Source organism: Rhinatrema bivittatum, chromosome 4, assembly GCF_901001135.1.
Source record: "Rhinatrema bivittatum chromosome 4, aRhiBiv1.1, whole genome shotgun sequence".
NCBI lineage: Eukaryota > Metazoa > Chordata > Amphibia > Gymnophiona > Rhinatrematidae > Rhinatrema > Rhinatrema bivittatum.
In genome coordinates this window covers 456056127-456068752 of record NC_042618.1, presented here as the reverse complement: position 1 = coordinate 456068752, position 12626 = coordinate 456056127, and the positions used below count along the sequence as shown (strand labels likewise).

The window sequence follows — 12626 nt, the reverse complement described above, 5'->3', positions numbered from 1 at the left end:
AGCTACAAACTCTATATAACTGCATGTGCCTTCATTTTTCATGCATTTTATTTCTTTAATGGTTCAATTTTTATGAGCTTCAAAGCACATTTTTTTATTAAAATAAAACGGTGTGTCATGGCTCAGATGAGACGTGCAAACCTGGTGCAGGGAAGATGGGTTTTGGGGGATGTACCTGGAAGGTTAAGTAAATTTACCAATGGGATGATCTGTATCCATCCAAGAAGGGTATAAGGGTTTGAGTCCTGCTTAGACCAACATTTAAACTATGCCAAGGAGGCAACAAAATGCTCACCCCCCCCTGGCAGCAAAACAAGTGAAATAAACATGGTAAGTCCTGATGGATAAAAGTCCAAAATAAGGCTGGCGATAAAATACAGGAGGCAGCCAGCCAAAGTAAGAGGAGAGAGAGCTGCTAAAGAAGTTAATGAAAAAGTAAAGAATCCAAAGGAAATGAAAGGAGGAGGCAGCACAACATCTTGCTGGAGAGTCATGTGTACGAATGTCCAAAGTCTTGCTTTTTTTTCATTTCAAAACATTACAGAAGGAAGAAAAGAAAATGAACACAATAGGAGCTACTAAAATTCCCTCCACAACAATAAAATATTGTATTATTTTATGTCGTGATCAACCAGTCCATGGGTACAGAGGGGAGTGCATAAAATTAGCATTCAGATATTACTTAAAAGCAGTATGGCTGTGAACTAGATTCCAGAGTTCTGAAAATTCAAAAAGCTCGGTTACTTTCATAAACTATATATCAAATGTCAACAAAAGGTAACATTTAACAGGGTAAAGTGTTTCCAACAACTTAATACATTTTGACAAGAAACAGACTGCAAAATATTCAATGATTTTCCAGCAGGAATGTTGTGCATTCCGAACCGAATGAGGCCATTGCATTTTGTTTTGTTAAATATAAAACAAACTGAAAATACCACTGAAACAGTGTGCACTATTTGCTAAAGCAAAAAATCAGAATAAAACAAAACAAAAAAAAAATGAAATGAAGTTCAGCCAAAAAATTGGCAAAGCCAAATAAAACAAACCAAACCAAAAATAGTTTGTGTGCACATCCCTATTTCGCAGCCTAGGAGCTAAACATTTTTTTAAGAGTACAGATTTCAAACTTTCAATAGAGTATGATAAAAGAATCTGCAGCTTTAGGATCTTTGTAATAATGAGCTATTCAACTTGCCAAAAATGTTTGAATATTATTTCAATGAAAAGAATATAATCATCAGAAGATCCATTCTCAGAAATACAAAACCAATGCAACTTGGAATGACGTGAGCTAACCATAAGTCTATATTATTCACTGAGCAAGGAAGCAGATCGATTGCATCAAAAAAGAAGACATACAATGTTCTCCTAAAAGAAACACATAAGAACATAAGAAAATGCCATACTGGGTCAGACCAAGGGTCCATCAAGCCCAGCATCCTGCTTCCAACAGTGGCCAATCCAGGCCATAAGAACCTGGCAAGTACCCAAAAACTAAGTCTATTCCATGATAGCATTGGTAATGGCAGTGGCTATTCTCTAAGTGAACTTAATAGCAGGTAATGGACTTCTCCTCCAAGAACTTATCCAATCCTTTTTTAAACACAGCTATATTGACTGCACTAACCACATCCTCCGGCAACAAATTCCAGAGTCTAATTGTGCGTTGAGTAAAAAAGAACTTTCTCCGATTAGTTTTAAATGTGCCCCATGCTAACTCATGGAGTGCCCCCTAGTCTTTCTACTATCTGAAAGAGTAAATAACCGATTCACATCTACCCATTCTAGACCTCTCATGATTTTAAACACCTCTATCATATCCCCCCTCAGTCGTCTCTTCTCCAAGCTGAAAAGTCCTAACCTCTTTATTCTTTCCTCATAGGGGAGTTGTTCCATGCCCCTTATCATTTTGGTAGCCCTTCTCTGTACCTTCTCCATCACAATTATATCTTTTTTGAGATGCGGCGACAAGAATTGTACACAGTATTCAAGGTGCGGTCTCACCATGGAGCGATACAGAGGCATTATGACATTTTCCGTTTTATTCACCATTCCCTTTCTAATAATTCCCAACATTCTGTTTGCTTTTTTGACTGCTGCAGCACACTGAACCGACGATTTCAATGTGTTATCCACTATGACACCTAGATCTCTTTCTTGGGTTGTAGCACCTAATACGGAACCCAACATTGTGTAATTATAGCATGGGTTATTTTTCCCTATATGCATCACCTTGCACTTATCCACATTAAATTTCATCTGCCATTTGGATGCCCAATTTTCCAGTCTCACAACGTCTTCCTGCAATTTATCACAATCTGCTTGTGATTTAACTACTCTGAACAATTTTGTGTCATCTGCAAATTTGATTATCTCAATCGTCGTATTTCTTTCCAGATCATTTATAAAAATATTGAAAAGTAAGGGTCCCAATACAGATCCCTGAGGCACTCCACTGTCCACTCCCTTCCACTGAGAAAATTGCCCATTTAATCCTACTCTCTGTTTCCTGTCTTTTAGCCAGTTTGCAATCCATGAAAGGACATTGCCACCAATCCCATGACTTTTTACTTTTCCTAGAAGCCTCTCATGAGAAACTTTGTCAAACACCTTCTGAAAATCTAAGTATACTATATCTACCGGTTCACCTTTATCCACATGTTTATTAACTCCTTCAAAAAAGTAAAGCAGATTTGTGAGGCAAGACTTGCCCTGGGTAAAGCCATGCTGACTTTGTTCCATTAAACTATATCTTTCTATATGTTCTGTGATTTTGATATTTAGAACACTTTCCACTATTTTTCCTGGCACTGAGGTCAGGCTAACTGGTCTGTAGTTTGCCGGATCGCCCCTGGAGCCCTTTTTAAATATTGGGGTTACATTTGCTATCCTCCAGTCTTCAGGTACAATGGATGATTTTAATGATAAGTTACAAATTTTTACTAATAGGGCTGAAATTTCATTTTTTAGTTCCTTCAGAACTCTGGGGTGTATACCATCCGGTCCAGGTGATTTACTACTCTTCAGTTTGTCAATCAGGCTTACCACATCTTCTAGGTTCACCGTGATTTGATTCAGTCCATCTGAATCATTACCCATGAAAACCTTCTCCATTTCGGGTACCTCCCCAACATCCTCTTCAGTAAACACCGAAGCAAAGAAATCATTTAATCTTTCCGCGATGGCCTTATCTTCTCTAAGTGCCCCTTTAACCCCTCGATCATCTAACGGTCCAACTGACTCCCTCACAGGCTTTCTGCTTCGGATATATTTTAAAAAGTTTTTACTGTGAGTTTTTGCCTCTACAGCCAACTTCTTTTCAAATTCTTTCTTAGACTGTCTTATTAATGTCTTACATTTAACTTGCCAATGTTTATGCTTTAACCTATTTTCTTCTGTTGGATCCTTCTTCCAATTTTTGAATGAAGATCTTTTGGCTAAAATAGCTTCTTTCACCTCCCCTTTTAACCATGCCGGTAATCGTTTTGCCTTCTTTCCACTTTTCTTAATGTGTGGAATACATCTGGACTGTGCTTCTAGAATGGTATTTTTTAACAATGACCATGCCTCTTGCACATTTTTTACTTTTGTAGCTGCTCCTTTCAGTTTTTTTCTAACAATTTTTCTCATTTTATCAAAGTTTCCCTTTTGAAAGTTTAGCACGAGAACTTGGATTTGCACACTGTTCCTTTTCCAGTCCACTGGTGATTTATAAGATGAATACTGAATTCAGGTTCTCACACTTTTATCCATCCCTTTACAATAAGAAGCCAAATAGACCTATATCAGAAATGGCTTGACACACATCTATAAGACCTGAAATTTCAGGCAAGTTCTGAAACTCCTTTTTCCAAGAAAGTAATCAATCACAGCCATTCGAAACAATAAAGGAAAGGGGAGGTTATTATAAGAACATAATATGTTTATTTATGTTTATTTATGTTTTATTATGTTTTCTCAAATTAACTATGTTCAATGTAAACCGCTAAATGTTCAATGTAAACCACTAAATGTTCAATGTAAACCGCTAAATGAAGCGATAGTTACGGTTCCTTAGCGATAGTTATGGTTCCTTGTAAACCGGGGTGATATGTATACTATACAGGAACCCCGGTATATAAATTCTTTAAATAAATAAATAAATAAATAAATAAATAAGAATAGTCAAGCGGGGTCAAACCAATGGTCCATCCATGCCGGCCTCCTGTCTCTGAGAGCGGTCCCAGAGTCACCAGATGAACATAAGAACATAAGAAAATGCCATACTGGGTCAGACCAAGGGTCCATCAAGCCCAGCATCCTGCTTCCAACAGTGGCCAATCCAGGCCTCAAGAACCTGGCAAGTACCCAAAAACTAAGTCTATTCCATGTTTCCATTGCTAATGGCAGTGGCTATTCTCTAGGTGAACTTAATAGCAGGTAATGGACTTCTCCCCCAAGAACTTATCCAATCCTTTTTTAAACACAGCTATACTAACTGCACTAACCACATCCTCTGGCAACAAATTCCAGAGTTTAATTGTGCGTTGAGTAAAAAAGAACTTTCTCCGATTAGTTTTAAATGTGCCAAAAACCAAAGTTCATCTAAGTACCCTCTGTAGCTCTTTAAAAGCGAGAAGCCACTTGGCCTCCATGCAGTCTCTAATATCCGTTTATGTTCTCTTCTTCCAGAAATTCATTCTGGCGTCTCTTGAATCCTGCAAGGCTGCATGCTCTGATTGCAATTAGCAGCAGAAGACTCCAGTTTAACTACCCGCTGACTAAAGAAATATTTTCTTGCGTTCGTCATGAAACTGCTAACATATAGTTGCAATGGATGCCCCCTGGTTCTAGTAATCTTTTGATTTGTTTGATTTATTTGATTTGATTTATATTCTGCCCTTCAGACACTTCAAAGCAGATTACACTCAGCAGAGTATCTGGACAGCGTAATAAATCCCTTGCTTATGGTTTGTGCTTTTCCATTCATGATCTTGGAGACTTCTTTTATCCCATCCTCCCTCTCAATCACTTTTTTTTTTCCAAGCTAAAAAGCCCTAAATGTTTTAATTTTTCTTCATATGAGAGATGCCCCAAACCACTCACCTTATTGATTGCCCATCTCAGTCCCTTTTTTAAGCCGTGCACATTCTCTTTGAGACGGGAAGGACAGAACTGTACGCAGAGCGCCAGCTGTGGTCGCACCAGACCTTGATAGAGAGGTATGCCAATATCTTCAGATTTGTTACCGAAACCTTGCCAGATTACTCCTCATATATTGTTGGCTTTTTTTGGCCACTGCCGCATACTGTGCTGCTGGCTTCGGTGTGATAGCAGTTTTCCAGGGTGGACCCCCAGCACTGTGTGTTTTGATAATCTGGTAGTGCATCACTTTGCTCTTGTCTGTATTAAATTCCATTTGTGATTTGGATGTCCAAGTTCCCAATTTTTCTAGGACCTCCTGCAGTTCTACACAATCATCTTGTGTTTTAAACAGGGATGTGCAACCCCAAAACCTTTGGTTCAGTGTGTTGTTTCTTTTTTTTTTTTGGTTCAACATATTTTTTGATTTGGTTCATTTGCCAAACTGAAAAAAAAAAATCATTAAACTGCAAAAAACCCCAAACCCGTTACAAATAAAAAACAAACCTTTAAAAATAATGGGCCTCCCGTGGCCCAAGAATCACCCTCCTGCCCTGCCACAATTTAACCCAGGGCCCAGCCCTACCCAGCTGGGCCCCTCCAATCTCTACTTCTGACTCAAAACTAACGCAGCCTGGGATTTGGACCCAGCCAAGGCTGCCACGGTTTCTCCCACCCCAGTTAAAAGCTGCTGCGACCAGGAAGCTCCCTCCCCATATCCCACTTACCCCCTTCCACAGTTCTGGCAAAATCCTTAGGGGCAGGAACGAAGCTCCTGCCCTGGCTGTAGATACTTTCAAAATGGCACTGGGGCAGGACTAAGTGGGCTTCATGCCTGCCCCTAAGGATTTTGCCAAAACCATGGGAAAGGGGTACGTGGGGGCTAGGGAGGGATCTCCCCAGTCCTGGAAGGTTTTAACAGGGAGGCAGGAGAGGCATGAGGATGGCCCGGGCTGAAGTTGGGATGGGGAGGAAGCCCTAGGTTAAATTGTAGCAGGGTGGGGGGATGATTCCTGGGCTTCAGGAGGCTCATTTTTTTATTTTTAATAACAAATATGAAAATACACAAAAATTTGAGGGTATTTGAGGGTAAGACACCATTTTAGGTTTGCTCCATTCAGAATGAACCAAAACTGGCCTCACTCATTTAAGTTTATGCATTCACTCTAAACAAATGCATATGCCTAGTTTCAACCACCCTACATACAGGCCGATACAGTACGGAGCGCACTGTTAGCCTGCTATTGGACGCGCGTTTTCCCTTATCCCTTATTCAGTAAGGGGCGGAAAACGCGCGTCCAACCCGCCAAACCTAATAGCGCCCTCAACGCGCGCAATTCAGAAAGTTCAATCAATGATTCCCTCTGCAGGATCACTGGAAGGAGTAGAAGGCCGCCAGCACTCCAACCCAGCACAGAGTTCAATAGACCCGGAGGTCATGGGTAATACTCTAACAATGGGGCCTCCCCCTCAGTTCCTCCAACTGCTGCTTCCCCCAGACCACCACAAGGCTCTCAAACACAGTTCAATCAAGCTCAGCTTCCCTAGCACCACAGCTTCTCCAAAGGCAGTCCCAAGTAGGCTATGCCTGCTCCTGCTCAGCAATGGGTTACAGCCAATGCTCTAAAACAGAGTTCAGTAACCCTTGGCTTTTCCCAGCACAATTGCTTTTTCAAAGGCAGTCCAGTCCGGTTGTCTGACTTCACGGTTTACACTCAGTCCGGGGCACCCTGAAGTTACCTTCCCTCCCCCCCTCCCCCAGCACTGCTATGTAGCTGGGGGGAGGATTGCCACCATCCTCTTGCAGGATACACAAACTGTCAATCTCTCCTTGCACCTCCCCTCGGCAATCCTTATTCCCAACAGGCACAAGGTTCAGACTACTGCTGGTTACCTGGGTACCTGGAGAGCCTCTGCTCGGCCACTCTCTCTTCTCACATCCTTCTTCTCTCTGGTTCCAATGCTTTCTTTTCCCCTGTGGCTCCTCCTTCTCCTTAATCAGGTCAGAACCTGAGCTCTGCTCCCCGTCACTTCCTGCCCTGCTGTCGGTTTCCCCTCCCCCCAGCAATTTCCTATCCTGCTTTTAAGGTTCTCAGATCCTTTCCCCTAAGAGGCACCCAGGAATGGGATGTACTTCCCATCATAATCTAATGATCCCCAGTCCCTCCTGCCCTGCCAGTGGCAAACTTGCAAATGGTGCCGGCAGCTGATAAAAAAAAGTCGGGAACTATACGTGTGGCCATTGCAGCAGTTGCAAAAATATGTCCACTACAAAACTGTTTGTGAATCCAGTGGACGGATGAGAAGAAATATTTTTTGAAAGACTTGTACAACTGCACAAATAATAATGTGGTTTATTCCTTGACTTGTCCATATTCCAAGGTATGCAAGACCACAAGAGCTCTATGTACAAGATTGGCAAAGCATAGAAATTGTTTACATTTGAAGAGAATTACAGCACCAATGGTTTCACATTGTTTAGAAATAAAGCATAATTTTAAAGATATTGGGGGGGGGGGTACATTTTAAAAAAGAGCCCGCACGCGTACTTTTGTTCACGCACCAGGCAAAAGTATGCCACGCGTATCTTATAAAATCTGGGGTTGGCGCACGCAAGGGGGTGCACATTTGTGCAACTTGCGCGCGCTGCGGAGCAGCCTCAGAGGGAACTTTCCTTCCACCCCACCCCCCCCCCCCCCCGCACCTTCCGCTCCCTTCCCCTACCTAACCCACCCTCCCGGCCCTATCTAACCCCCCCTACCTTTATTCCAAAAGTTACTACTGCCTCCGGGCAGTAGTAACTGCCCGGAGGCAGTAGTGGCTGAGGGCCCCAACACAGGCCGCTGTGTCGGGGCCCTCAGCCACGCCCCCGGACCGCCCACACCCCCAGAACACGCCCCCGAACCAACCCCACGCCCCCTAGCCATACCCCCGACCGCCCCTTTTTGCAAGCCCGGGGACTTACGCACGTCCCGGGGCTTGCGCGCGCCGCCGAGCCTATGCAAAATAGGCTCGGCACGCGCAGGGGATTTTAAAAGGGTTACGCGCGTACCTTATGCGCGTAACCCTTTTAAAATCCGGCCCTAAGTGTCTAAATATCCTCCAGGTTGGTGGTGTGGTAGACTGCTTTTAGTAAGTACAAATAACTATGGTATGTTATTTTTACTTTTGTGGTAAACGCTGACTCATCGATTGAGCAATGAAAAAAGCCGCATTAGAAACATTCTGATCAAGCCTTGATAATAGCCATATGGGAAATATTTTAATGGTTATTTTTGATTAAGTAAATATTGTCCTGACACAGCAACAGCAAAACATGTACATGTCAGCATTTTGAATTGATATTTTTAAATGAGTTATGAAAATAAGAAGAAATTGAGATACTAGCTGGACAATTGTCGATGCTAAATATCAAAAGAAAAAAGAACTAAACATTGATAAGACAAGTACATTGTTATTGAGGAAATGTTTCAAATCGCCAATCAATTTATCTTATTTTGATAAGAATTTAAAATGGTTTGGGATTAAGCACTTTAAGCACTATTATAGAACCACTTGGATCAAGCACTACATCAGCATCACTATAAAAAAGAAAAATAATGGAATTTTTGAGCCATAATTGAGATCATCACTGGTGGTCATATTTACCATCTGTGTTTTCTGAGGTCATTTCTCCTACCTATTAGAGTCATTCATCAAAATGTGTTATGGTGTTCAAGCATGCAATAACACGTTAATGCATGTGTTAATATCATAACTCATGCAATAATAGTACTATCTCACGGCATGAATGCAAATTTTCAATAGGGGTGGGATTAATTAAAATGAGGGGTGATATTGCACCGTGCAATAGCATAACGCATGTTATCGCAGTTTTAATGCCGGAAATAACTACACCTCTTTTCCTGGTGTTAAGTTGTGCAACATGCCCAAAACAGCCATAACGCAATTCGCACTAAATTTAGCATATTGCATTTCAGGGCTTGGGAGTGAGAGAGGGGAATGGCACAGAGAGAGAGTGCCTTTGGGGAGGCATTCACAGTATTCAACTATTTATATGACTACAGGAGGGCCAGCTACTAGCTTGAGGTGAGGTGTTGGTGGTGGTTTAGGTTTTAGGGGCCAGTTTTACATGCAGAGTGAGACATACGAACAGCACAGTACACCTCAGTGAAGATTTGAAGTCATTTGGACTGAGAAAAGTCTCACAATAATGAGATTTCTACTATGTTATCTCAGCCTAGCTGTTATAGAGTCCTATGCGAAGCGCTATGTTACCACATGGTGCGGGAATTCTAAAAATTACCCTAAACATGACCCTTTCTTTTACCGTGGACATTATGCATACAATATTATAGCATTCTGATGAATCTAGGGGTTTATATTTCAGGTTGAATTACATTATAGGACCTAATTTTGTATTTGGTTTGCCTAGATTTAATCAGTGCCATTTTGTATAGAAGAAATTAACCATGGCATCAGCCTCAGTCTGCCAGGGCTATTTCTAAGCTCACCACCAGAGGGGCAGGAGCCACCAGGGATTACTTTTGACCTATAAAGAAACTAAAATATGAAAAGAGGGCTTGAATGGGGGAAAGAGGATTTGTCGAAACAGCAAATATTTCAAAAATGAAATAAAGGAAAAAATAATTTTTCTTCCATTTTAAAAACAAATCAAAATGAAACAGGAAATTTCAGTTAAATTTCCCATTCAAAACGGCTATGACTTACAAAACACACAGTGTCACTGAACTCACAATAAGGGAAAATTTAGGGCCTTGTGATCTTGTGGTCTTGTGTATTTCAATATTAAACTCTTACATGATCAATACCAAGACTAAGGTGCTGAGGTTTAAGAGGTGTTACACTCGGGTGGTTTTCGTGTGCCCATGGGCCTCAGCCCGGTCCCAGATCTTCAGGGCCGAGCCAAGGGTTGACGGTGGCTCCGCATGGCTGACGGTCTGACCCTCTGCCAGGCCGGCAAGCTTCCAAGGCCAACATCCGAGGATGTTGGAAGTTGAATGGTCCTCCGACCATTCCGAGCCCTTTCGGACCTGCTGCGAGCAGCATGGAGCAGCAGGCCTGGCCTGAGGTTGAGGGCAGATGGCCTTGACACGAAGACAAGACTATGAAGATTGATGCAACGGCATCACATGACACGAAGACTTGGGTTGATGCGACGGCATCACATGACACGAAGACTTGGGTTGAAGACATGACACCAGGACTATTGAAGACGTGACACCAAGGCTGATGCGAAGACATCACGGACCAGTGGTCAATGTGACAGCATCCCGGACCAGGGTCGATGCAACGACATCAGAGACATGACGCTGAAGTGCAGACATAACGAGGAACTTGAAATCCAGACAAGACGAGAAGTAGGGAAGGCGGACGTTGGCACTGTCTCTCAGGGCGCCCTACTCAGGCCACCCGCGGGACTGAGTCGCGGACCACCCTGTCCCACTGCGGGCCCTACACAGCCCTTGCAGGCTGGTCACGGACCACGAGGAGAACGGGACCGCGCAGGAAAGATCCAGGACATGACGGCTCGAGAGCGCAGGACACCAGTCCACCTGCAGGCCACTCCAACCCGGGAAAGACATCGTCCGAGGGAGTCCAGCCCACAGGACCAGAAGGCTTAGGAGCGTAAAAGACGAGACGCAGGAATGAACATCCAGGAAGGCAAGAACACCAGGACGTAGAAGATCATCAAGACACCAGGACACCTGGACGAGGCTATGAAGACATGACGTGGCATGACGAGAAGACAAGACGAGATGAGGAGCTCCACAATAGAAGACCTGACGGAGCTCTGGCAGGCAGGAGCCTCCAGAGTGAAGTAACTCCGATACAAGGCCAAGAGCAGACTGACAGAGCAGCCCTTTATAGGGCTGAAGCAGGAAATTAGTCCCAAGGTGGGACCAGCACACTTCCTATGTCTGGCCCTTTAAATGTGGCAAGGAGACGCGGCCGTGCGCCTAGGAAGCAGCAGGAGAGCTGTGCAGGACTGCGGACAGCGGCCTGCACTGACGTCAGATGCCGAAGAAGCAGGACAGGGCCTGAGAAGCAGGCCCTGACGTCGGCAGTGGCTCCAGCCGCTGCGGGGAGCCCCGGGGGTGGCTCCAGCCACCGGATAGCACTGGGGCTTGCTGCCTAGCGCCACGAAGATGGAAAGCAGCGTCGGGGGCGGTCCCAGCCCCGAAGAAGGTAGAAAAGTCCGCGGCTCCGGCCGCGGTGAAAAGGAGACTCCAGGGTGGCCTCCGGGCTGCGAGGGCAGCAACGGACCGCGGCTCCCGCCGCATGGGAAGGCCAACAACGTTGTCCTGCCGTGTCGGCTGAAGACAGCATGGGGTGAGTGAGCCTGCTCGCGGGGGGACCCGCGGGCAGTACAGTCATAACAGTACCCCCTCCTCAAACCTCCTATCAACAGTCCGAGGATAAGGGTATCATCCATACCGGATGGAGGTATTCGAGGGTCCAAAAAATGGAAGCTGGTAATCTGGGGACAGCATGACACCGAGCAAAGTAGCAGAAACACAAAGACTCTGATACAAGGCCAAGAGCAGACTGAGAGAGCAGCCCTTTATAGGGCTGAAGCAGGAAATTAGTCCCAAGGTGGGGCCAGCACACTTCCTGTGTCTGGCCCTTTAAATGTGGCAAGGAGAGGCAGCCGCGCGCCTAGGAAGCAGCAGGAGAGCTGTGCAGGACCGAGGACAGCGGCCTGCACTGACGTCAGACGCCGAAGAAGCAGGGCCGGGCCTGAGGAGCAGGCCCTGACGTCGGCAGCGGCTCCAGCCGCTGCGGGGAGCCCCGGGGGCGGCTCCAGCCACCGGATGGCACTGGGGCTTGCGGCCTAGTGCCGCAAAGATGGAAAGCAGCGTCGGGGGCGTTCCCAGCCCTGAAGAAGGTAGAAAAGTCCGCGGCTCCGGCCGCGGTGAAGAGGAGACTTCAGGGCGGCCTCCAGGCCTCGTGGGCAGCAACGGACCGTGGCTTCAGCCGCGTGGGAAGGCCGACGACGGCATTCTGCCGCGTCGGCTGAAGACAGCATGGGTTGAGTGAGCCTGTTCGCGGGGGGACCCGCAGGCAGTGCAGTCATAACAAGAGGAGTGAGAGTATTCAGGAGGCCTGATTGAGAAACATAGAAACGTGAAGGCAGAAAAAGACCATATGGCCTATCTTGTCTGTCCATCCTCCCAACTAATTTACCTTTACAATTCCCATCATTCTCTCAGAGATCCTCTGTGTTTATCCCATGCTTGAATTCAGATACTGTTTTTATCTCTACCATCTTCACTGGGAGGCTGTTCTATGCATCGACTACACTCGCTGTAAAGAAATATTTCACAAAATTATTCCTAAGTCTACCCCCTTTCACTTTCATCTCATGACCCCTCATTCTAGAGCCTCCTTTCCATTGAGAGAGACTCACCTCCTATGCATGGAAACCTTTGAGATATATAAATGTCTTTATCATAGCTCCTCTATTTCTCCTTTCCTCT

The 12626-nt window shown here is 44.8% G+C and overlaps 1 protein-coding gene across 3 annotated transcripts in view; it reads right to left on the bottom strand.

Annotated features, from left to right (window-relative positions):
* The window catches only part of LOC115089116, a 378685-nt gene that overhangs the window by 101082 nt on the left and 264977 nt on the right, over positions 1–12626 (bottom strand). The window lies entirely within an intron of this gene.